This window comes from Aegilops tauschii, chromosome 2 (genome assembly GCF_002575655.3).
Source record: "Aegilops tauschii subsp. strangulata cultivar AL8/78 chromosome 2, Aet v6.0, whole genome shotgun sequence".
NCBI classification, from domain to species: Eukaryota; Viridiplantae; Streptophyta; class Magnoliopsida; order Poales; family Poaceae; genus Aegilops; species Aegilops tauschii.
In genome coordinates this window covers 151,647,142-151,672,793 of record NC_053036.3, presented here as the reverse complement: position 1 = coordinate 151,672,793, position 25,652 = coordinate 151,647,142, and the positions used below count along the sequence as shown (strand labels likewise).

At 46.8% G+C, this 25,652-nt stretch overlaps 1 protein-coding gene and 1 pseudogene across 1 annotated transcript in view; both read right to left on the bottom strand.

Annotated features, from left to right (window-relative positions):
- Nucleotides 1–7,048: 7,048 nt before the first annotated feature.
- LOC109741023 (putative zinc finger CCCH domain-containing protein 51) overlaps nucleotides 7,049–25,652 on the bottom strand; it is a 220,552-nt gene continuing 201,948 nt past the window's right edge. The window contains exon 8 of the mRNA XM_073509559.1: nucleotides 7,049–7,283. The gene's annotated coding sequence lies outside the window, so the exon portion shown is untranslated. The remainder of the gene's footprint in view (nucleotides 7,284–25,652) is intronic.
- On the bottom strand, nucleotides 7,456–25,541 carry LOC141041977 (uncharacterized; annotated as a pseudogene).

The following is a 25,652-nucleotide window of genomic DNA, read 5'->3' as shown; positions in this document are numbered from 1 at the left end:
CTATCTATCTTTCATGTCATGTCAGCCTACTGAGAAGCTCATAACAGATATTGCAGCACTAGAGCTAGAATTCATATGCTTGGAGCAGCATCTCCTGACACTCTACCGGCATTCCTTTTACCAACAATTATGTGATACGATTTCTGCTTAGCTTTTGCCTATGTTGGTCGATGATACGTCTCCAATGTATCTATAATTTTTGATTGTTCCATGCTATTATATATTCTATTTTGGATGTTTAATGGGCTTTATTATACACTTTTATATTATTTTTGGGACTAACCTATTAACCGGAGGCCCAGCCCAAATTGCTGTTTTTTTGCCTATTTTAGTGTTTCGCAGAAAAGGAATATCAAACAGAGTCCAAACAGAATGAAACCTTCGGGAACGTGATTTTTGGAACAAACGTGATCCAGAGGACATGGAGTGGACGTCAAGAAACGAACAAGGAAGCCACGAGGTAGGGGGCACGCCTACCCCCTGGGCGCGCCCTCCATCCTCGTGGGCCCCTCGTAGCTCCACCGACCTACTTCTTCCTCCTATATATACATACGTACCCCCAAACCAGCAGAACAGGAGCCAAAACCCTATTTCCACCGCCGCAACCTTCTGTACCCGTGAGATGCCATCTTGGGGCCTTTTCCGGCGCTCCGCCGGAGGGGGCATTGATCACGGAGGGCTTCTACATCAACACCATAGCCTCTCCGATGATGTGTGAGTAGTTTACCTTAGACCTTCGGGTACATAGTTATTAGCTAGATGGCTTCTTCTCTCTCTTTGGATCTCAATACAAAGTTCTCCTCGATTCTCTTGGAGATCTATTTGATGTAACTCTTCTTTTGTGGTGTGTTTGTCGAGATCCGATGAATTGTGGGTTTATGATCAAGATTATCTATGAAAAATATTTAAATCTCCTCTGAATTCTTTTATGATTGGTTATCTTTGCAAGTCTCTTCGAATTATCAGTTTGGTTTGGCCTACCAGATTGATCTTTCTTGCAATGGGAGAAGTGCTTAGCTTTGGGTTCAATCTTGCGGTGCTCGATCCCAGTGACAGCAGGGGAAACGACACGTATTGTATTGTTGCCATCGAGGATAAAAAGATGGGGTTTATATCATATTGCATGAGTTTATCCCTCTACATCATGTCATCTTGCTTAAAGCGTTACTCTGTTCTTATGAACTTAATACTCTAGATGCATGCTGGATAGCGATAGATGTGTGGAGTAATACTAGTAGATGCAGGCAGGAGTCGGTCTACTTGTCACGGACGTGATGCCTATATACATGATCATACCTAGATATTCTCATAACTATGCTCAATTCTATCAATTGCTCGACAGTAATTCGTTTACCCATCTTAATACTTATGCTATCTTGAGAGAAGCCACTAGTGAAACCTATGGCCCCCGGGTTTATTTTCCATCATATTAATCTTCCGTCAACAAGCTATTTCTATCTTTATTTACTTTGCAATCTTTACTTTTACTCTTTATCATAAAAATACCAAAAATATTATCTTATCATCTCTATCAGATCTCACTCTCGTAAGTGACCGTGAAGGGATTGACAACCCCTTTATCGCGTTGGTTGCGAGGTTCTTATTTGTTTGTGTAGGTGCGTGGGACTCGAGCGTAGTCTCCTAATGGATTGATACCTTGGTTCTCAAAAACTGAGGGAAATACTTACGCTACTTTACTGCATCACCCTTTCCTCTTCAAGGGAAAACCAACGCAGTGCTCAAGAGGTAGCAGTCGACGAGAGTCGCCCATTGATGTTCTGATTGTTTCCCTACCATATTTGATTATTTCTATACTTAGCAAAGGAAGCTTACACTACAGCTTCCATTCAGTATTGCCATTAGTTAGCTAATTAAGTTGTATATATGTTTCTTTCTCGGCACTAGATCGTCTTGAATCTGTTTAAGTAATGGGCTATTTTTAATCCTCATGGGTGTACCAAGAGGAGTCTTTGGATGTCGTTCATTATTGGAAGCTGAAGTGTATTGGGGAAACCACTGTATTAGGGATGTTTTCTTGTAATTATCATCCAGGCCTTCAAGGCATGCCCCGTTGTCCAATTATGGCTGGTTGATCTGTGCTGTCTGTATTGACTATTATCATTATTGCAAGTCCTAAGTTTAGAGCTTGTATTATGTTAATTTGAAGGTGATAGAAGAATGCATGTTAATTCAATCTCGTTCATGCATGTTTGCACTTTTACAATTTTTGGCTTACCATTCCATGGCTGGTTATGTTTTTAGGAGTTTTCTACAAGCAGTAACTATTTTGAAGTTGGTAACAAACCCCTTTTTCAGGTCATTCTGTGGTATGAATGTTGGCATGGATACTAATATCTTGATTGCTTGTTTAAATTTCTTTTAAGGCTTTAGAATGCTGCACCAGTTATTTAGCTTTATTTTCTTGGATTGCGGTTTGTCAAAAGGCAAACTATTCCTGATATAGGCAATGATGATGAAGTGCCAATATCAGGAAGAAAGCGACATGTACAACAGAGATTAGGAAATAATGTGGTTGTTTCTGATTCGTATATGAGTCAACATAGTAATAAAAGGTATATATACTTCATCTATATTACTCAAGGATAATTCTGGGATGAAGTATGTACCATTTCCTTAAATATTTCATTAATGCATGGGTATAAACTGAACATTGTATATTATGACCTATGGAGGAGAAAACACCAAATGCAAATAGATGAGAAATCTTAGCTTATTCCTTTGGAAATTTATGTAACAAAAGCTATCGGCTAGCCAACACAAAGGAGCTGGAATTCCAGAGCGACAGAAATAGGGATTTAATGTCTTTCAGATAGTTTGCATTTAGGGTAGTGGTTTGTGACGCCCGGATAATTAAGCTACAGTAACCCTTTACTAATGTTGCCACATCACCACGATTACTGTTGATAATCTCGCGATGATTCAAAACTCGTTCAAATTCTAATTTAAAATAAAGTCAAACTAGAAAAGTTTCTCAAAAGTCAAAACTAAAATGTTCTAAATGTAGCAAGTAATTCATAATAAATATTGGTGGAGAAATCATACTTTTATAAAGTAGTTAATTGCACTATAATAAATAAAATTGTGGTAAAACTATTAATTAAATGCTCGTAAATTAATAAACAAATGCAAACTATTTCTAAAAAGTGCTAAGTTGTTTGTGGCTGTGGCATAAATTGTAACATCTATTTGCGTGCCACTTAATATTTTTTCCAAAAAAAGAAAACTAAAAAGAAACAAAGGGAAAATAAAACAGAAATAAAAGAAAGAAGAAAGGACCCCCCTTGGCCAACAGTGCCAGACGGCCCAGCCGGCCAGGTCACAAACCGGACCAACCCCCCTCCATAACCCCACCAGGGGCGAAACCCTAACCACCCCACCCTACTCTCTCCTCCCACTCACCCCTCACGTTGCTCTCTCTCCCTCCCTCCCGGATCCAGATCTGGATCGGGGAACGAACCACGACCCCGTCGCCCTTGGACAACGACGCCGCCGCCTGGACCACGTCGGAGCTGCCTCGTCGGAATGCTCCCTCGCCAGAATGCCTCCTCGTCCCCATCATCGCTCGCCGTCGTCCCCGTCCTCCTCCCGAAGCGCCGCTGCCCATTCCCTACGGCCCAGTGAGCCCCGCTCCTCTTCCTCTCTGCTCCTCGCGCCGTCCCGCACGAGCACGCCGCCGCACAGGCCGCGTCTGGCCCGCTCCCTGTCGTGTGGCTCCTCCCTCCGCCTCCCTGCCTCGCCCCGCTCCCGCAGACTGTTGCTGCTGCTGCACTGCTCTGCCCGCACGCGCACGTCCCCACATCACCGCGTCCCCCTGCACTCGCCGACCACACCGCGGCCTCGCTCCTCCCTCGTGTCATGCACGCACACGCGCCTGCTGCTGTCGTCGGGCGCCGCTCTCACCGCGTCCCCCCGGCACCGCCACTACTCGCAGCCGCTGCTCCGCTGCAGCTGCACTGCTGCCTCTGCTTCTCCCGACACCGCTCGCCGCTGTAGCCTGTGCACGCGCGCTCCTGCGTGGCCTCGCTGCCGCCCGCCATCGCCCGCCTGCCCACACTCGTCGCGAGCCACTGCTCGCTCGCGCTCACCGCGCCCTGTGCTGCTCCTCCCGCGCCCTGCTCGTGCCTTGGCCTCGCCCGTCTCCCTCACTCACCTCACCGCGCGCCCGCGACCCTCCTCCTCGCTCCCGCACCTACCGGGCGCACCACCGTCTGATGCCGTAGCTACAGCTCACGTGCTGCTGCTCCGTGGCGCGCGCTCGACCGCTCCCTTGCCTGTTGTTGCTGCGGCGCCACCGCTGCCTTTCCCCACCGCCGCTGCTGGCCTCGCCGCCGGCCACTGCGAGTCCATCGCCCCTCGCCGTGTGTTGCTCCTCGCGGCACCCGCAGCGCCTGCAACGCCCAAACGGGCTGGGCGCCTGCGCTGTACGCCCGTTGCCCGCACGCCCGAATCGCTAGGCCTATGGCAAACAGGAATAAGTTAATTAATTAATTAATTAATTTAAAATATTAATTAATTAAGTTAATTAATTGTGTTTAATAAACCTAATTAATTAACTAATCTATTAATTAATTAATAGGCAATGACGTGTGGGACCCACACGTCAGTTTGACCGGTCAACGGTCAGAGATGACCGCTGACATCATGCTGACATCATAATTGTATTTTTCTAAATTAAATAATTTTGTTAATCCTAAAATGATTTAAATCTTTAAAAATTAATATAAAATAATTTGTAGCTTGGATGAAAATACTTTGTACATGAAAATTGCTCAGAACGACGAGACGAATCCGAATACGCAGCCCGTTCATCTGCCACACATCCGTAGCATAGCGAACATGCAACTTTCCCCCTCCGGTTCATCTGCCCAAAAACGTGAAACACCGGAAATACTTTCCTAGATGTTTCCCCCCTTCGCCGGCATCGCCTAGTACCGCGTTAGGGCATACCTAGCACCACGTATTGCCTCGTTATGTTTTGTGATGTTTTGTTTGCTCCGTATTTACTGTTTCTTCCCCCTCTTCTTCTCCGGTAGACCCCGAGACCGGCGTTGATGCCATTGAGTACGACTACATCACCGACGACCCTTCTTCCTATGCAACAGAGCTTCCAGGCAAGCCCCCCCCCTTGATCACCAGATATCGCCTATTCCTTCTCTCTACTGCTTGCATTAGAGTAGTGTAGCATGTTACTACTTTCGGTTAATCCTATTCTGCTGCATAGCCTGTCATTGTTGCTACAGTTGTTACCCTTACCTGCAATCCTAAATGCTTAGTATAGGATGCTAGTATTCCATCAGTGGCCCTACATTCTTGTCCGTCTGCCATGCTATACTACCGGGCCGTGATCACTCGGGAGGTGATCACGGGTATATACTTATATACATATTATATGATACATGTGGTGACTAAAGTCGGGTCGGCTCGTGGAGTACCCGCAAGTGATTTTGATGTGGGGGCTGAAAGGACAGGTGGCTCCATCTCGGTAGTGGTGGGCCTGGGTTCCTGACAGCCCCTGACTGTTACTTTGTGGCGGAGCGACATGGCAGGTTGAGACCACCTAGGAGAGAGGTGGGCCTGGCCCTGGTCGGCGTCCGCGATTACTTCAAAATAACACGCTTAACGAGATCTTGGTATTTGATCTGAGTCTGGCCACTGACCTATACACACTAACCAACTACGCGGGAACAGTTATGGGCACTCGACGTCGTGGTATCAGCCGAAGCCTTCTTGACGTCAGCGACTGAGCGGCGCGCGCCGGGTTTGACTGGAACGCCTGCTCTTGTATAAGGGAGGCTAGGTCTGCTCATCGGCCGCGTACGCAACATGCAGGTGTGCAATGGGCGATGGGCCCAGACCCCTGCGTGCATAGGATTTAGACCGGCATGCTGACCTCTCTGTTGTGCCTAGGTATGGCTGCGACGTGTTGACATTCCGAGGCCGGACATGACCCAGAAAAGTGTGCCCGGCCAGAGGGATCGAGCGTGTTGGGTAATGTGGTGCATCCCTGCAGGGAAGTTTATCTATTCGAATAGTCGTGATCTTCAGTAACAGGACGACCCGGAGTTGTACCTTGACCTTATGACAACTAGAACCGGATACTTAATAAAACACACCCTTCCAAGTGCCAGATATAACCCGGTGATTGCTCTCACACAGGGCAACGAGGGGAGGATCGCCGGATAGAATTATGCTATGCGATGATACTTGGTGAACTTACCATCTACTCTCTTCTACATGCTGCAAGATGGAGGCTGCCAGAAGCTCGGTTGCTCAATCCATTAAAGCCGACGACTCGCAAGGCGGTGGAAATTTTGTATGTTCATACTACATACAACAATATGTACCCCGACATCCTTCTTCGAAATGTTTACAAAAAATACACATGTGCAGTTTGATCATCTGAAATTAGCCGGCTGCTGCACAGATCGCAGGGTCCTCATCATATGCTATCCTTCAGCCGCGTCAGTTCGCACGCACTGTTTGGTTTGGGGCTTGGGAGCTAAAAAAGGCAGCCTTTTGTTTCCGGTGGTGCCAACTAAGCTTTAGCTCTAGCATTGTCCCACTTCAAAAAAAGGAAATCTGGCATGCACTAATCTCAAGGCAGTTCAAAAATGATGTGCAACAATTCAAAAAAATAATTTAATCTGGCATGTACTAATCTCAGGTTGTTACAAAATAATCACCACTTGTTCCTATCACCAGAGCAATGCAACTCTCTCTCAAAGAAAAACAACGATGATGTACAACTAAACAGGTAAGCAAAGCCCAATGAACTAACTGAAACTCAGATATCTTCCATTACTCTCTACAAAAGAGACGCACAGGTCCCAGTGTCATATGCAAACACAAAGTGTTTCTGTTTTGCTATTAACTACCAAAAAAACTCAGTGTGTAGAGTAGAATTACAAGGATTCTTAGATCATGCATCAGCAGGTCATGACAGTAGGGGGATTGACCCAGAACCTAATCAACCAAGGAAAGCGCTTCAATGTACAAAAACTTATTTTTGTCTATATGATGTATCTAAGAGGAAACCATAGAAGCGTTTCAGTAATCAGTATAGTGTACTCAAGTTTGCTGCGTCTTTAGTATACTCATCTAATCTACAATCTATGTCTGGAGTGTATTGTATCAAATGGGAATCGACAACATCTGAATGAGGAACGCTGTTCCAATCCACTTATACTTGCGCCACTGGCTGGTCAGGTCAGGCCTCCTTGTAGAAACAGTCGACATCTGGAAGAGCGGCAGCGATCTCGTCCCTGCAAAAGAGCTCACATGGTTCAGATCTGCTACTACTAGACTAACCAACAACGGAAAGGCAACAAAAATGATATCGGAATGGGAAATAACAATGGCCATTGCTACTCAAAATAATACAGAATGATAAATAATGCGCAACATCTGAAGTGCTCCGATTTCAGCATAATTTGGTTTGTCACAACCAGGATAAGATCAGCCATTCTAGGTAGCATAACAGCTCGATTAAGCATCCTAAAAGTCAACATAAATAGGAAAACTCACATATCTTGTTGTGCTGCGCCTCCATCCGGAACAACTGGCACTTGTCCTGCCACTCCATTCCCAGCAGGGTTCCTGTATTTGCAACACTTCCAGACTTGAGCATTCAGAGTTTGCAATTGCAAAAAAAGTCCCTTGTTCCTGAACTTGTAATATTTAAAATATATTGGGTAAGGTAAAAAAAGAAGGAAAACTCACATATCTTGTTCTGCTGCGTCTCCATCCAGCACACCTAGCACGTCATTTGGCACTGCAACCGGGGCATTTGGCACATGTCCTAGCCCTCCACCCGGGCCATTCAGCCCATGATTCCCAGCAGGGTTCCTATATTTGCAACACTTCCAGACTTGAGCAGAGTTCACAAATGCAAAAAAAGTCTGTCACGACCGGTTTTCCAATAAAAACATTTATTGAGAGACCGATCCCTTTTACGGACCAGTAAGAAGAATTCCTTCTCACTGGTAGACAATATCTTGATCACAGAAGAAAAATACCAGGAGTACTAAATAAAATACAAGGTTGAGCGGAGACTGCTCAACAATTTATTACAACCACGCCAATAACACATAAAGGTGGATAGGGTGGCATAACTACTAACTCACGATAAAAGCGGTGGTGGAATATATCACAGTGAAGCGGTGACGTGACTCCTGAAACTAACAGCTCTTCGAGCGTCCGAGTGAGGCTCGAGGATACTTATTGTGGGTGGCGGAAGCGTATATAATACAAGTGACCAATATCCAGGATCGCACTGGACTGACTGGGACTCCTCTAGGCGTCGGACTCGCTATCAAACTCTTCATCCATGAGATCGCCTTCGTCAACATCTGGCCAAATCAACAAGCCAGGTGAGTACTATGAAAGTACTCGCAAGACAGTTCGGACATAAGATATAACAAATGTAAACATGATGCATATGAACAGATTAACAATCGCACTCAGACAAAGAGATAAATAATGCATGGGAAAAATAAAAGGGAAGTCGGGCGGTAGTCCTCCCGAAATCCCAAAGTAATACTGAGGGCCGGACGAGTGTCTGAATGACTCCTCGAAAGGAAACAAATGAAATAACAATGCCGCAGTCGGGCGTCAGGGCGACACCACATAAAGGGCTTATAATGGAAAATAAAAGACAGTGCGTGCCACAGTCGGACGTCTGAAGCGACATCACATAAAGGGCTTATCTCGAAAGTAAATAACGGACATGCCACAGTAGGACGTCTGAGCGACATCACATAAAGGGCTTATATCAAAAGTAAATACAATAATGCCACAGTCGGACGTCAGAGCGACATCACATAAAGGGCTTATATTAAAAGTAAATAACAAGAATGCCACAGTCGGACGTCTGAGCGACATCACATAAAGGGCTTATATTAAACAACTTAATATTTCAGTAGCTCATGAAATTAAATCATTCCACGGGAATATTCAAGTATGAGATAAAATAAAGGTTAGTCCATCCACAGGAATAACAATGCAACCGGATTTACCATTTAAGTTTGTTCACCGGGGATTTACCACGAGGACTGACATAGATATTGATATACTGGCCATGGTCCTTGATCATGGACATGATGACTCGGAAGGATTTGACTCTGCAGAGTTTGTACTTCAACCACAGCCAACGGATTTCAGTACTCACAAGTTCTAGTTCCGTTTACGGTGTTTTAGGAGAAACACATCTAACCGGTACACACGCATTTAACATTCCGATGCCAGGAATCACCCTCGGCCAACGTTCAAGAAAAACCTTGAGACGGGGAGGCTACAATCTCGCGTAGCATGGGATCAAATTTATATACGCGCGCTCTAAGGGGTGCCCCCCTCTCGGTCCCAACCGGAAACACCCATGCCCCCTGACAAGATGACTGGCTTTAATCTAGGGCCATGGAACCCTCATCCCAGCCCCTCTATTTGGTGTGCACACGGAAAGAGGTTATCAACTTACTAAACCGTATTCTTTGCAGAAAACATATGGCAGCACGAAAGGGGAAGAACGGTAACGTGGCTCAGTCCACGTTAACGTTGGAGTTTATCGGATGACTTAAGACTGGCATGCTACAACAATACCATCTCACTACCTTTCATGTCACCACATGAACAGGTCATCTCTCAACAGAGATCACGATAACTTCGAAACACACGGTCAGTTGCCTTGCATGCAACGTAAAAACTTACCGATGCTCATATGCCATGCACAACCATTCATGCAAACATGCAAAACACCTATCATATCAAAGGTTCAAACATGCTTGCCTGGTTCGAAGAAGTCGGAGTCTAGCTCGGCGAAGTTCGCGGCTCCGTCACCTCTTCCGGAACCTACGGTATAGCGAAAACGTATACTAACGTGAAAATCATCGCGTGCATAAAAATTGTTCCAAATTTTTTCCAAATAAATATTATAAAAAACTAGACAAAAATACAAGACTGACAGAAAAATAATCATGCAAAAATCATCTTTTATTAAAAAGTTATAAGGGTTTTAGTCCAGGGACTAATCTGTGATGAAACAGAAAAGATCCAGGGACTTAACTGAGAAAACAGAAAACGGTTCGGGGAAAAGACGCCAGCCCACAGAGAAAACGTATTTGCCCGAAGGCGCCAACAGAAAACGGTTCGAGGGGGAGAAAGAAGAGAGGCTGACGGGGGGGGTTCACACGTCAGGTTTGAAAACGGTCAACGGAGCTCGCCGGCGCCCGAAGGCTGCGGTGGTCGCCGGCGTCGAACCGCGGCGAGACAGGGAGATCGGAGGGTACCAAGAGGTTCAGCGTGTTCTTCCGCGTCGGTGGGTGGTGGACTTGGTCGTCGGAGAGCACCACGTCGACGGCGACACTTTCTCCGGCGGACGGTGGTTCGGGCGATGGTGGAGAACTCCGGTGGGTGCTGCAAACACCAAATTGAAGCGCGGGTCAGCAGAGTGGATGCATATGGAAGCTACTGGCAAGAGCGGAGAGGTAGAGGTGCACGCACGGGAGCGAATCAAGCTGGGTCCCGTGGCGGGTCGAGGCGGCCGGAGTTGGGGAAGAAGGCTCCCTCGGGGCTCTTCCAGTGGCTTGGCGGGGTGTTGGTGGAGTGCAGAGGTGGTGTGGGTTCGAGTTCGAGCTCGGGGCCTCTATTTATAGGCGATCCGAGGGGGTGGCCGTGAACGGGATTTTTCCGGCGAGCAATTACGGCGAGGCAGGGGTTGGTTAGGGGGTTTAGGGGCTAGGCACCATCAGAGAAGATCACTGGTGCCGTTCCACTGCTAAACCTTGGTCGGAAAGGGCGTAATACGACGGTCGTCGTCGGGGCGGCCGTACGGGCACGGCGGCGGAAGAGAGCGCGCTCCGCGCCTACCAGTCCACGACGAAGGATGGCAGCGCGCATGGGGGAGTGGAGGGCCACGCGGCGGCCTCCGGTGGCTTGGGCGGCGCTGGACGGCGCCGTCCATGCTGCGCCTCTCTCTGGCAGCCGCAAAGCCGCCGCTGCCGCCGCTCACGGGGTGGCGCACCTCCGCCTGCTCGTCGCCGACGCCAGCTAGCCTCCAGACGAACATGCGGCGCGGGGATAAGAAGGCGGGGACAGGGAGCAAGGCGCCACCGCGGTACTGGCGAGATCGACGCCGGGTTCTGAAGAAAACGACAGCAACTCTGAAACTGTTTCTCTGAATTTAATGAACATGATAGCAACAGTTTCCAGCAGGTGTTCGATGAAATGATTTGGCATGAAGAAATTTTTTTCTGGAGCTGGGACTTGGTGAGGTGACCACTCAATGCACCCAGAGGCTGCCTGAATTTTCTCAGATTTTTGGGAGGAGATTTCAAATGAATTTCATCAAATTTGGCAAATAAGGTCCAAACATGCATCAAGAACAATTTGAAATATTTGAACTGGGGACCAGTGGATCTTCATGGATCTTGGTTGAGGGCTCTAAGGACTAGCTATGGAAATTGGTTTGGAGGCAAAACTCAAAGTAGAAAGGGTAGTTCCTTTGTAAACCTCCAATAGCCAAAGTAGAAGGCAGAAATATTTTTGATAAGAAAATAAATGAAAACAAATACATGGAGAGGTTCAACTTGCTGGATTTGAAGTATATCATGATCCAAAGATGAGGAAAGGCTCTTGGGAGGGGATTTCCACTTGGGTCATGGCAAGAGGGATTTTTGAAAAGGGCAAAAGATCACTCCAAAAGCCATAGGCTATTTAAAAGATTTTCAAAAGAGATATTTTTCCAAAAAAACCCTTGAGCCAAAATGAGATGAAAAACCTCCAAGACCAACAATCAAGTCTTGGGTGAATCCCTACAAAATATTTATCACAAAAGAAAATTTTTGAGAGGGAGAGTTCTTTAGAAGAAAATTTAAATACCCTCCTCCAATCCAAATAAAAGATTTTGATAAAACCAGAAATAAAATTTTGGGTGTCACAACACCTACCCCCTTAGGAAAAATCTCGTCCTCGAGATTTCTGCTGATCCGCAAATAGATATGGGTACTCTGCCTGAAGAAAATCTTCTCTTTCCCATGTAGCTTCATCCTCGGTGTGATTGCTCCACTGGACCTTGAAATTTTTTATCGTTTTCTGACGGGTCCTCCTTGCAGATTCTTCCAATATCTTTACTGGTCGCTCTCTGTAGGTGAGATCTGGTTGCACATAAATGCTTTCATGAGATACCTGCTTCTCCGGGTTGTTCACACATTTCCTCAACTGTGAGACGTGAAACACGTCGTGGACGTCTGACAGTTCTTTGGGTAGGTCTAGCTGGTAGGCTACTGTGCCTCTTCGTGCAACTATACAGAAGGGTCCAATAAACCTCGGGGCTAGCTTCCCCTTAATTTTGAACCGTTGCAGGCCCCTCATAGGAGACACTCGTAGGTATACGAAATAACCGGGTTCAAAGCTGACTTCACGATGTTTTTGATCGTAATAGCTCTTTTGTCGGCTTTGAGCTGTCTTGAGTCTGTCCCTGATCTGCTTAACCTTCTCCTTGGCTTCCTTGAGCGTGTCTGGGCCGAAGATACGACTATCACCTGTTTCTGACCAATTTAGTGGGGTACGACATCTCCGTCCGTACAGTGCTTCAAAAGGTGCCATCTGCAGACTGGCTTGGTAACTGTTGTTGTAAGCAAATTCGGCATACGGCAGACTTTCTTCCCAACTGGATCCATAGGTGAGCACACAGCCTCTCAGCATGTCCTCTAGGATTTGGTTTACGCGTTCCGTTTGTCCATCCGTCTGAGGGTGGTACGCTGTACTGAATGCTAGTTGCGTGCCCAGAGCTTGTTGTAGGTGATCCCAAAATTTGGAGACAAATTGAGTGCCTCGGTCGGATATTATGGTTTTTGGGACTCCATGCAAACAAACTATACGGGAGAGATAAAGTTTGGCTAGCCTTTGAGTGGAGTAGGTTGTCTTCACGGGAATGAAATGGGCTGCCTTGGTTAGCCTATCTATGATGACCCATATGGCGTCATTCCCGCGTTGTGATCGAGGTAGTCCGACGATGAAGTCCATCCCAATTTCATCCCATTTCCATTCAGGTATCCGGTTTGGTTGTAGCAGCCCTGCTGGCTTCTGATGCTCGGCTTTAATGCGCTGACAGGAATCGCAACAAGCAATAAATGCGGCTATATCCCTTTTCATACCGTGCCACCAAAATCTTTCCTGAATGTCTTTGTACATTTTGGTTCCTCCGTGGTGGATCGAGTATGGAGCGGTGTGGCTTTCGGTTAGGATTTGTTGCTTGAGTTCCTCGATGTTTGGTATGCAAAGTCTGTCCCCGTACCATAATATTCCTCCATTGTCTGTTACGAACTCTGAAGCCTTGCCAAGGCTCATTTTTCTCTTTATACCTTTGATGCTGGGATGCCCATGCTGAGCCTTCTTAATTTGTTCCATAAGGGTGGGATGTATTTCCAGATTTGATATGGTGCCCTCAAAGACTAACACCATGTTGAGTCTACCGAACTCCTGCTGAAACTCAGGCCTCAAGTTTTGTGGGTTGTCGTTGTCCTGGCTGGGGTTCCGACTAAGAGCATCTGCCACTACATTTGCTTTCCCTGGATGGTAGTGAATGCCGACATCATAGTCCTTGACCAATTCCAACCAGCGTCGTTGTCGTAAATTTAGCTCTGGTTGTGTGAAAATATATTTAAGTCTCTGATGGTCCGTATATATTTCACATCGATTTCCCAGCAGAAAGTGCCTCCACTCTTTGAGTGCATGGATGATGGCTGCTAGCTCCAAGTCATGGGTAGGATAATTTTCCTCATGCTTCCGTAGTTGCCTGGAAGCATACGCGACAACTTTGCCGTCCTGCATCAATACGCATCCGAGGCCCTTCCGGGATGCGTCACAATACACTTCAAAACTCTTGTGTATATCTGGCACGGTCAAAACTGGTGCTGTTGTTAGTTTCTTCTTGAGTTCTTGGAAGCTCTTCTCGCATGCTTCCGTCCATACAAACTTCTTGTCTTTCTTGAGCAACTGGGTCATTGGTTTTGCCACAGTGGAGAATCCTTCAATAAATCTTCTGTAATATCCGGCCATTCCCAGGAAACTCCGCACATCTGTCACGTTGGCTGGTGGTTTCCAGTCAAGTATGGCTTTGACTTTTTCTGGGTCTACGGCCACGCCTTCTTGGTTCAATATATGGCCCAGAAAACCAACTTGTCTTAGCCAAAATTCGCACTTGCTAAATTTGGCGTACAATTGATGTTTCCTTAATTCTCCCAAAACAATTCTGAGATGCTCAGCATGTTCTTCTGGTGTCCTTGAATATACCAGAATATCGTCAATGAACACCACAACAAATTTGTCCATGAATTTCATAAACACTTTGTTCATGAGGTGGACGAAATATGCGGGGGCGTTCGTCAGTCCAAACGGCATTACTGTGAACTCATATAATCCGTATCTGGAGGTGAATGCTGTCTTAGGGATATCTTCTGTCCGTACTTTCAATTGATGATATCCCGATCTCAAATCAATTTTTGAGAACACCTTGGCTTGCGCGAGCTGGTCAAACAAATCACTTATCCGTGGCATCGGATATTTGTTTTTGATGGTGACCATATTTAGAGCTCGATAGTCTATACACAGTCTCAATGTCCCATCCTTTTTCTTGGCGAATAATACTGGCGAACCCCAAGGTGAGGAGCTGGCTCGAATAAATCCCTTGTCCAATAATTCCTTTATTTGCTTCTTCAATTCCACCAACTCTGAGGGTGCCATTTTATAAGGTTTCTTATAGATGGGAGTGGTGCCAGGTGCTAGTTCAATGCTGAACTCTATCTCTCGGTCTGGTGGCATGCCTGGTAGTTCTTCGGGAAATACGTCTGGAAACTCGCACACCACTGGAACTTTTCTCAATTCTGAAATGTCCACTTTGTTCAGCTTTGGCTGCCGTGACTGTGGTCTCTCTTGAGTTGTAACCTTTATTGTCTTGCCGTGATGATGAGTGAGAATCACAGTCCGATTGAAACAATCAATAAATCCCTTGTTGGTGGTCAACCAGTCCATCCCTAGGATGACATCCAGTCCTTTATTTTCCAACACGATGAGATTAGCTTGAAATTTTAGCCCTTCGAACTCAATGGTTACTCCTCGGCAGTAACTCTGAGCGATTTGCTTATTTTCGGGGGACTTGATGATCATAGATTTTTCCAAAGGGAGTATCGGAAAACCATGTTGCAAAACAAAACTCTTCGAAATGAACGAGTGAGAAGCTCCAGAATCAAACAAAACCGTGGCAGGTACTGTGTTGATAGGGAACATACCGAGCACGATGTCTGGGGCATTCTGGGCTTCTTCCCTGGTCACATGGTTCAGGTGACCCTTCCTGTGGTTGTTGCTGGGATTTAAATTATTGCGCTTTGGGGCTGGATTGTTCCCACCATTTTTCGGCTTGGGGGCCGAGTTCCTTGGCTTTGGGCACTGTTTGGCATAGTGCCCTTCTTCACCACAAGCATAGCAAGTGACCCCTGGACGGTATGTGAAGTCCTTGTCCCTGGAATGAAACTGTCTGGTTGGCCTTAGATCAGTAGTCGTGGATTTTCTTGCTTCAATCCTCTGAACATCAGTCTTGCGTCGGTTGTTGCGAGCAAGAGTGGTCTTGTCCCTCTTTCGCTTACGAATATCTTCCAGGCTGCGGCGCTCATTCTCCAAAGTAATGGCCTTGTCAACCAGAGTTTTGAAATCCGGGAAAGTGTGTACGACCAGTTGGCATCTTAATGCTGGTGCCAGGCTGTCCAAAAATTTCTCCATCCTCTTGTTCTCAGTCATATGCTCATCATAGGCATAACGAGATAGCTGGGTAAACTGACCGTTGTATTCTGTCACTGACATGCCTCTTTGCTTGAGGTCATCAAATTCTCTTTTCTTGATTTTTATGATGCTCCTGGGGATGTGTGCCCCACGAAAGCCTTCCTTAAACTCTTCCCAGGTGATGTTGTGTTCACTGGGATGCATGTGTAGGAAGTTTTCCCACCATGCTGCAGCTGCTCCGGTGAGGTAGTGAGGTGCATAAAGCACCTTCTCATGATCAGAACATTGAGCAATAATCAATTTTCTTTCGATGTCACGAAGCCAATCATCGGCTTCTAGTGGCCTATCAGTGTGAGCAAACATTGTAGGGCGTGTCTTCTGCAGTTCAGACAACTTGGAGTGTGGTTGGTATGGCTCACGATGATTTCCCATATTGATGACGTGATTCATCATTTCTTGGTGTTGCTGCTGGCTTTGTTCAAAAAGGCGGCATACTTGAGATAAAGCTGCCTCACTGTCCTGTTGACTAGACTGTCCCTGAGTGAAGTTGTTGCTTGTCTGTGTCCCATAAACTTCTTCTTGGTGATTGGGCATGGAACGAGTCCACGGACGAGACATTTTCCACTCTGGGGTATTATTTTGCAAAACTCATGAGAAGAACTGTGTGGCACAAGGAAAATCTTGCAAAGACAAAAAATTTAAAAGACCTCAAGGTTTTCCAAGAAAATATTTGACTGCGCACGGAAAAGGATCGCTTAGCACATATCTTACACGCGAAAAGCAAGCATACGATACAACACAGGATGTGCGTACACATTCCTGACATGTTATTAAGGCTAGCGCACCCCTCCGGGATTCTACATGAAGCGCACACCAAAACTACAAACTAACGTACACATAAAACATAACATACATGCAGACACACGTGCGGCTACTAGGCGCACTCAGTCGGAGATGGTGAAGATTTCCTTCCCCTTGCCGAGGGTAAGACCCAGCGGTACAGGAGACTCAACCTCCACCTCCTCCCTAGTAGGCTCCAGGCGCGTAGCACTGCGCTGAGGTGATGGCGCGGGTGCGACAGGTGGCCGTGCGGGTGCGGCAGGCGGTGCAGCTCTGACTGGAGTAGGAGCGATGACTCGGTTGAACTCCTCAGTAGTAGGCAGATGGCGAGCAGTGGCCAAAATGGCCGGTGAATAAGATGCTGAGGATGAGACGAAAGTCAGAGGCGGTGCCGTGTGGAGGAGCTCCTTCCTGCTGGCAGGACCGCCCCGAACTAAGTCCATGCGGGCAGCCACAAGATCGTCCACGAGGTTGTCGAAAGATTCCTCCGGAGCTTTGAGATACTCCACAATCATCTCGATGGCTTCATCTCGCTCTCCCCTATGGCAGGCGAATGCATAGTGACAAGTATATGGCACATGGCATGGGAGGTAGCGGTAGCGACGAGTCTTCATCATAGGAAGGATATCCCGAAGGCGAGCTATCGCCTCACGGGAGGCCATCTGCATGGCATGCCTCTCCGTAGGCATGGCCCTTCCCACAAAACGGAAGTGGCGAGACGCAGAACGTCCTCCCTTGAATTGCACCACGTCCTGGTGCATAGACACGTCGTCGCTGAGCTTGTGCTGATAGAGCGCGAACTCCGGACGAGTCGCTGGCCCAATCGCGAGCTTGGTGATGGAGACGAGGAGTTTGACAAACCCCTCAGGCACATTAGTGAACACCCAAGTCTCGCAGTCGTTGCCAGCCATCTACAAAAGTAGGCAAAAATTCTGAGTAGTCAAATCATAAATTTATGATGACCAACAAAAAATAGCTGCATTTGCAAAATGCTGAAAAAGCACTAAAGATGCTAATAACTGATTAGCAATCGCACCTAGTGGCTTCCTACAGTCAGCCTGGCTCTGGTACCAAGCTTGTCACGACCGGTTTTCCAATAAAAACATTTGTTGAGAGACCGATCCCTTTTACGGACAAGTAAGAAGAATTCCTTCTCACTGGTAGACAATATCTTGATCACAGAAGAAAAATACCAGGAGTACTAAATAAAATACAAGGTTGAGCGGAGACTGCTCAACAATTTATTACAAGCATGACAATAACACATAAAGGCGGATAGGGTGGCATAACTACTAACTCACGATAAAAGCGGTGGTGGAATATATCACAGTGAAGCGGTGACGTGACTCCTGAAACTAACAGCTCTTCGAGCGTCGGAGTGAGGCTCGAGGATACTTATTGTGGGTGGCGGAAGCGTATATAATACAAGTGACCAATATCCAGGATCGCACGGGACTGACTGGGACTCCTCTAAGCGTCAGACTCGCTATCAAACTCTTCATCCATGAGATCGCCTTCGTCAACATCTGGCCAAATCAACAAGCCAGGTGAGTACTCTGAAAGTACTCGCAAGACAGTTCGGACATAAGATATAACAAATGTAAACATGATGCATATGAACAGATTAACAATCGCACTCAGACAAAGAGATAAATAATGCATGGGAAAAATAAAAGGGAAGTCGGGCGGTAGTCCTCCCGAAATCCCAAAGTAATACTGAGGGCCGGACGAGTGTCTGAATGACTCCTCGAAAGGAAACAAATGAAATAACAATGCCGCAGTCGGGCGTCAGGGCAACATCACATAAAGGGCTTATAATGGAAAATAAAAGACAGTGCGTGCCACAGTCGGACGTCTGAAGCGACATCACATAAAGGGCTTATCTCGAAAGTAAATAACGGACATGCCACAGTCGGACGTCTGAGCAACATCACATAAAGGGCTTATATCAAAAGTAAATACAAGAATGCCACAGTCGGACGTCAGAGCGACATCACATAAAGGGCTTATATTAAAAGTAAATAACAAGAATGCCACAGTCGGACGTCTGAGCGACATCACATAAAGGGCTTATATTAAACAACTTAATATTTCAGTAGCTCATGAATTTAAATCATTCCACGGGAATATTCAAGTATGAGATAAAATAAAGGTTAGTCCATCCACAGGAATAACAATGCAACCGGGTTTACCATTTAAGTTTGTTCACCGGGGATTTACCACGAGGACTGACATAGATATTGATATACTGGCCATGGTCCTTGATCATGGACACGATGACTCGGAAGGATTTGACTCTGCAGAGTTTGTACTTCAACCACAGCCAACGGATTTCAGTACTCACAAGGACTAGTTCCGTTTACGGTGTTTTAGGAGAAACACATCTAACCGGTACACACGCATTTAACATTCCGATGCCAGGAATCACCCTCGGCCAACGTTCAAGAAAAACCTTGAGACGGGGAGGCTACAACCTCGCGCAGCATGGGATCAAATTTATATACGCGCGCTCTAAGGGGTGCCCCCCTCTCGGTCCCAATCGGAAACACCCATGCCCCCTGACCGGATGACTGGCTTTAATCCAGGGCCATGGAACCCTCATCCCGGCCCCTCTATCTGGTGTGCAGACGGAAAGAGGTTATCAACTTACTAAACCGTATTCTTTGCAGAAAACATATGGCAGCACGAAAGGGGAAGAATGGTAACGTGGCTCAGTCCACGTTAACGTTGGAGTTTATCGGATGACGTAAGACTGGCATGCTACAACAATACCATCTCACTACCTTTCATGTCACCACATGAACAGGTCATCTCTCAATAGAGATCACGATAACTTCGAAACACACGGTCAGTTGCCTTGCATGCAACGTAAAAACTTACCAATGCTCATATGCTATGCACAACCATTCCTGCAAACATGCAAAACAACTATCATATCAAAGGTTCAAACATGCTTGCCTGGTTCGGAGAAGTCGGAGTCTAGCTCGGCGAAGTTCGCGGCTCCGTCACCTCTTCCGGAACCTACGGTATAGCGAAAACGTATACTAACGTGAAAATCATTGCGTGCATAAAAATTGTTCCAAAAATTTTCCAAATAAATATTATAAAAAACTAGACAAAAATACAAGACTGACAAAAAAAGAATTATTCAAAAATCATCTTTTATTAAAAAGTTATAAGGGTTTTAGTCCAGGGACTAATCAGTGATGAAACAGAAAAGATCCAGGGACTTAACTGAGAAAACAGAAAACAGTTCGGAGGAAAAGACGCCAGCCCACAGAGAAAACGTATTTGCCCGAAGGCGCCAACAGAAAACGGTTCGAGGGGGAGAAAGAAGAGAGGCTGACGGGGGGGTCCACACGTCAGGTTTGAAAACGGTCAACGGAGCTCGCCGGCGCCCGAAGGCTGCGGTGGTCGCCGGCTTCGAACCGCGGCGAGACAGGGAGATCGGAGGGTACCAAGAGGTTCAGCGTGTTCTTCCGCGTCGGTGGGTGGTGGACTTGGTCGTCGGAGAGCACCACGTCGACGGCGACACTTTCTCCGGCGGACGGTGGTTCGGGCGATGGTGGAGAACTCCGGTGGGTGCTGCAAACTCCAAATTCAAGCGCGGGTCAGCAGAGTGGATGCATATGGAAGCTACTGGCAAGAGCGGAGAGGTAGAGGTGCACGCACGGGAGCGAATCAAGCTGGGTCCCGTGGCGGGTCGAGGCGGCCGGAGTTGGGGAAGAAGGCTCCCTCGGGGCTCTTCCAGTGGCTTGGCGGGGTCTTGGTGGAGTGCAGAGGTGGTGTGGGTTCGAGTTCGAGCTCGGGGCCTCTATTTATAGGCGATCCGAGGGGGTGGCCGTGAACGGGATTTTTCCGACGAGCAATTACGGCGAGGCAGGGGTTGGTTAGGGGATTTAGGGGGCTAGGCACCATCAGAGAAGATCACTGGTGCCGTTCCACTGCTAAACCTTGGTCGGGCAAGGCGTAATACGACGGTCCTCGTCGGGGCGGCCGTACAGGCACGGCGGCGGCAGAGAGCGCGCTCCGCGCCTACCAGTCCACGACGAAGGATGGCAGCGCGCACGGGGGAGTGGAGGGCCACGCGGCGGCCTCCGGTGGCTTGGGCGGCGCTGGACGGCGCCGTCCACGCTGCGCCTCTCTCTGGCAGCCGCAAAGCCGCCGCTGCCGTCGCTCACGGGGTGGCGCACCTCCGCCTGCTCGTCGCCGACGCTAGCTAGCCTCCAGACGAACGTGCGGCGCGGGGATAAGACGGCGGGGACAGGGAGCAAGGCGCCACCGCGGTACTGGCGAGATCGACGCCGGGTTCTGAAGAAAACGACAGCAACTCTGAAACTGTTTCTCTGAATTTACTGAACATGATAGCAACAGTTTCCAGCAGGTGTTCGACGAAATGATTTGGCATGAAGAAATTTTTTCTGGAGCTGGGACTTGGTGAGGTGACCACTCAATGCACCCAGAGGCTGCCTGAATTTTCTCAGTTTTTGGGAGGAGATTTCAAATGAATTTCATCAAATTTGGCAAATAAGGTCCAAACTTGCAGTAAGAACAATTTGAAATATTTGAACTGGGGACCAGTGGATCTTCATGGATCTTGGTTGAGGGCTCTAAGGACTAGCTAGGGAAATTGGTTTGGAGGCAAAACTCAAAGTAGAAAGGGTAGTTCCTTTGTAAACCTCCAATAGCCAAAGTAGAAGGCAGAAATATTTTTGATAAGAAAATAAATGAAAACAAATACATGGAGAGGTTCAACTTGCTGGATTTGAAGTATATCATGATCCAAAGATGAGGAAAGGCTCTTGGGAGGGGATTTCCACTTGGGTCATGGCAAGAGGGATTTTTGAAAAGGGCAAAAGATCACTCCAAAAGCCATAGGCTATTTAAAAGATTTTCAAAAGAGATATTTTTCCAAATGAAAAACCTTGAGCCAAAATGAGATGAAAAACCTCCAAGACCAACAATCAAGTCTTGGGTGAATCCCTACAAAATATTTGTCACAAAAGAAATTTTTTGAGAGGGAGAGTTCTTTAGAAGAAAATTTAAATACCCTCCTCCAATCCAAATAAAAGATTTTGATAAAACCAGAAATAAAATTTTGGGTGTCACAAAGTCCCTTATTCCTGAACTTGTAATGTTTAAAATACATTGAGGAAGGTAAAAAAGAAGGAAAACTCACATATCTTGTTGTGCTGCGTTTCCATCTGGCGCACCTGGTTCTTGTCCTGGCACTCCACCCAGGGCATTTGGCACATGTCCTGGCCCTCCATCTAGGCCATTCGGCCCATGATTCTCAGCAGGGTTCCTGTATTTGCAACATTTCCAGACTTGAGCATTCAGAGTTCACAAATGCAAAAAAAGGGCCCCTTATTCCTGAACTTGGAACATTTTAAAATATATTGAGTAAGGTACGGCCTAACTAAATCAGTGCACCAAAAACAAACTAATTCCATGAATTGAATTAGTGAACGACAGGGACACTTGATAAGTACCCAAAAATACAAAATAAACCAAACGAACATAACCTTAGTGAAACATAAAATCAAACCAGCAGCTTATGGAGAGAATAAGGGCTAGTGATGTTTACAGGAGATGGTATAGGCCACCTAGATACACAATAAAGATTCAATTCAGTAGCCTAATGTGTAGCCATGTCACTAGGAAGCATATGACAAACAAAGCATGGAAATAAAATTCTGGGACTGACATCCTACATGGATGATGATGTTGGAAAAGGAGACTAGTCCACAGTCAAACAAAAGAGAGCTTGTCTTCACCATACTTTCGACTACTCACAACCGTCGAACAACTCTCAAATTAACTACCACGAGAACAATCAGCAATTGACTAGTCACAGAAATGTCGAAAATAAAGAAAGTCATAAGAGCTTAAAAAATATCATGGAACATTTCCACCATAGCTAACAGTAAAGATTCTGTATGTGCGAATACCACACATGAGATACTATTCTAACAGAAATTATATATCTATATGTACACTGTACGATAGGACAACACAGAAGGAAGCATAAAATAACCGTGCACTAAATTGTTACCTCCGATTGTTGGAGATATAGGGGCTCACATAAAGTCCTGCTCCGAAGATGAAGTGAGGGACCAGATGATTCCAGTTTGATAAAAGCAGCCTCACTGTCTCAGGGTACTGGAATCTCACAAAACCATATGACCTTTCACGCGGAATATATACAGACAAGACTTCCCCATAATGGCTGGACAAAAAACATCACGGTAATATTAACATAACAACATAGCACTTGAAGCTTTATTTAAAGGGCCCAAACACTGAAGTTACAAGACGATACCTGAAATAGATACGAACATTTTCTTCAGTGCATATTTCTCTACTTTGAGCAGAGAAGTTAATATAAATCTGGTGAACTTCACTGTCGGCATCCATCACATTTGGATTGTAAGGTAAGTAACCCAGGTAGCGTGAAACATTCTCCAACAGGATTGCATAATATCCATAGCTGTTTTGAAACATCGAACATATAGAAAAAGAAAAGAGATGTGTCTCAGTTTTTTACGGAAGGTAAAGAGATGTGTCTCATTGCTAATTCAAAGTGAAAAAACAGACAGCTAAAAGAGAGATATTAGAAATGAGTTCATAGAAAACCTTTTATAAACCACACAAATAGTATGAAGACACTCGAGCAAACTCATTAGGTGATCAAGAGTCTCATCCCATCCCACTTGCCGAAGCAGTATACCCAACTCAGGGCGACCCCACGGCAAATGCTCTACTGGAACTTGATATGCATCCGGCTCATGCAGAAGTGCCCTGATTTGCATCTCTATCCTCCCAAATAAGTCAAGTCCATGAGAGAACAAACAGCCTGAACCATACTTGCAAGATCCATCAATGATGTAGAAGCGGCAAGGCTGGTGAGACATCCAAGCCATTTTCTGTTTCCTGTGCCATAGAGAACATCACGGAAATTTCAAAAACAATAAATTGCTATAATAATCCAGTAAGAAATAATGGTCTGTATTCACCAGAATTTAACGCTGCCGATTTTGCACTCCAAAAAATTGTAGAACAAACAGAAAAGATAGGCTAAAGTAGTAACATATCCAGAACCAATAACCATTCTAGCCAAGAACCTCCAGAGTTCCATCAAAATCAGTACTGATGCACCAGCTAATCCACATTTGACCCTGCAAGAACTCATCAAGCTAAGAAAACCTGGAATCATGTTTCTGTGCCCCTAAAGCGTTAATGTACACACAGGCGGGAGCAGAAAGAAGGAAAGTAACATATTCGTGACCACGAACTATTCTAGTCCCCAAATCGCCTCCAGAAGTCAACCAAAATTGGTACGTTGCATTTGATATACTCCACAAATTAACCCCACAACAAATCATCAAGCCAAGAAAACTTGGGATTGTGCTTTTTGTGCCCCTAATCCTAATGTCCGAAACTCTTCTAACTCTGGCCGGGAAGCAGAGCAGCACGGGCGGGAGGACCAAGAACCATTCTAACCAAGCAACCTTATGCAAAATTCCACTAAACTCAGTACTGCTGTACAATATACTCCACAAATTATCCCCGCAGCAAATCATCAAGCCAAGAGAACTTGGGATCGTGCTTTTGTCCCCCTAAATCCTACTTTATACCCGAAACTCTTGTAACTCCGGCCGGGAAGCAGAGCAGCACGGCCGGGAGGACCAAGAACCATTCTAACCAAGAAACCGTACCATATTTCCGCCAAAATCGGTACTGTCGTACGAAATGCAACTCAAATTAACTCTGCAAGAACTTGTGAATCCAAGAAAGTTGGAAAGATTCATCTGCGCCCCTGAATTTTAACGTCCAAAGCTCCTCTTACTCCGGGAAGAAGAGCAGCGCAGGAGGGAGGGATGATCTAGAACGAAACACGATGCCTAGAACTCAACCAAATTCGGTAATGTTGTACAAGGTACGCGCTCCGCAGATAAACCCCGCAAGAAATCATGCGTCAAGATCGTAATGTACAAACCTGGTCTTTCTCCGCTCCAGGAAGGGTTCAGCACATCGAGGAAGGGTTCAGCAGACCGAGGAAGGGGACGAGGCGGGGGCTGTATATGATGCCTGCGCAAGCTTCTCCGCTCCGAGAAGGGTGAAGAAGAGGGCGAGGAAGAAGACGGTGAGGCGGAGGCTGTATATCTGACGCCCGCGCAAGCTTTCGCCTTTGAAAGGAGACGGTAGGCAACCTCGAGTTCGCAACATTGGGCCTGGGCCTGGGCTGGTATTACGCCCAAGGCATGACTTAAGAAGCCCCGAGCAGCATTGGGCCTGGTGCTGGAAAGGCCTCCGCTTGGCCCACTAGTCCTGGCGCGCCGCCGCCTCCGGTGCGGTGGGAGCCGCCGGAGGGAGAGGGGCGAGGGGAGGCGTCGGCCCAGCCGCCGCAGTTCCGCATTCCCCATCGTGGTGGTCGGCATCGACGCCACTGACCGTGAATTTCACGGAGGGGGCGGCGACCAATCTCGCCGTGGAGCGTCGCTGCGGAGATGCCCGGTGTCGAGCGGAGCGACGGAGCTTGGTTGAGTACAGAGAAGCGGCTTGCGGATGCTCTGCCTGGATCAAAGCGACGGAGGTCGGTGGAGAAGAGAGAAGCCGCGGTGGATGCACCATTGCGGTGGCTGGCGCGCCTCTGCAGGAGTCTCGTGGTGGGTCGTGTGGTGCGAGGAAGAATCGCATGCCTTCAGTCAAGTAAGCAGTGGGCAAGTCCAATCAATAATTAAAAAAAACATTGGAACTAATCCCCGGCATCATTTTAAGGGCATCTCCGTCGCAAATGTCTTCGATATATATGTCCGGACATGGTCCGAGGACATAATGACTAAGAGCATCTCCAGCCGTTGGCCTTCAGGGGGCGTCTAAAATCGCCGCCTGGGGGCGAGCCTGCGCAAAAAAAACGGCCTGGGGGCAAGTTGGTCCCCAGTCGCCGGCCCCAGGGCCGCCCCCCAGACGCGTCTAAATTAAAAAAAAAACGTTCGGCGAAGTTCTACTAAACACGTCTA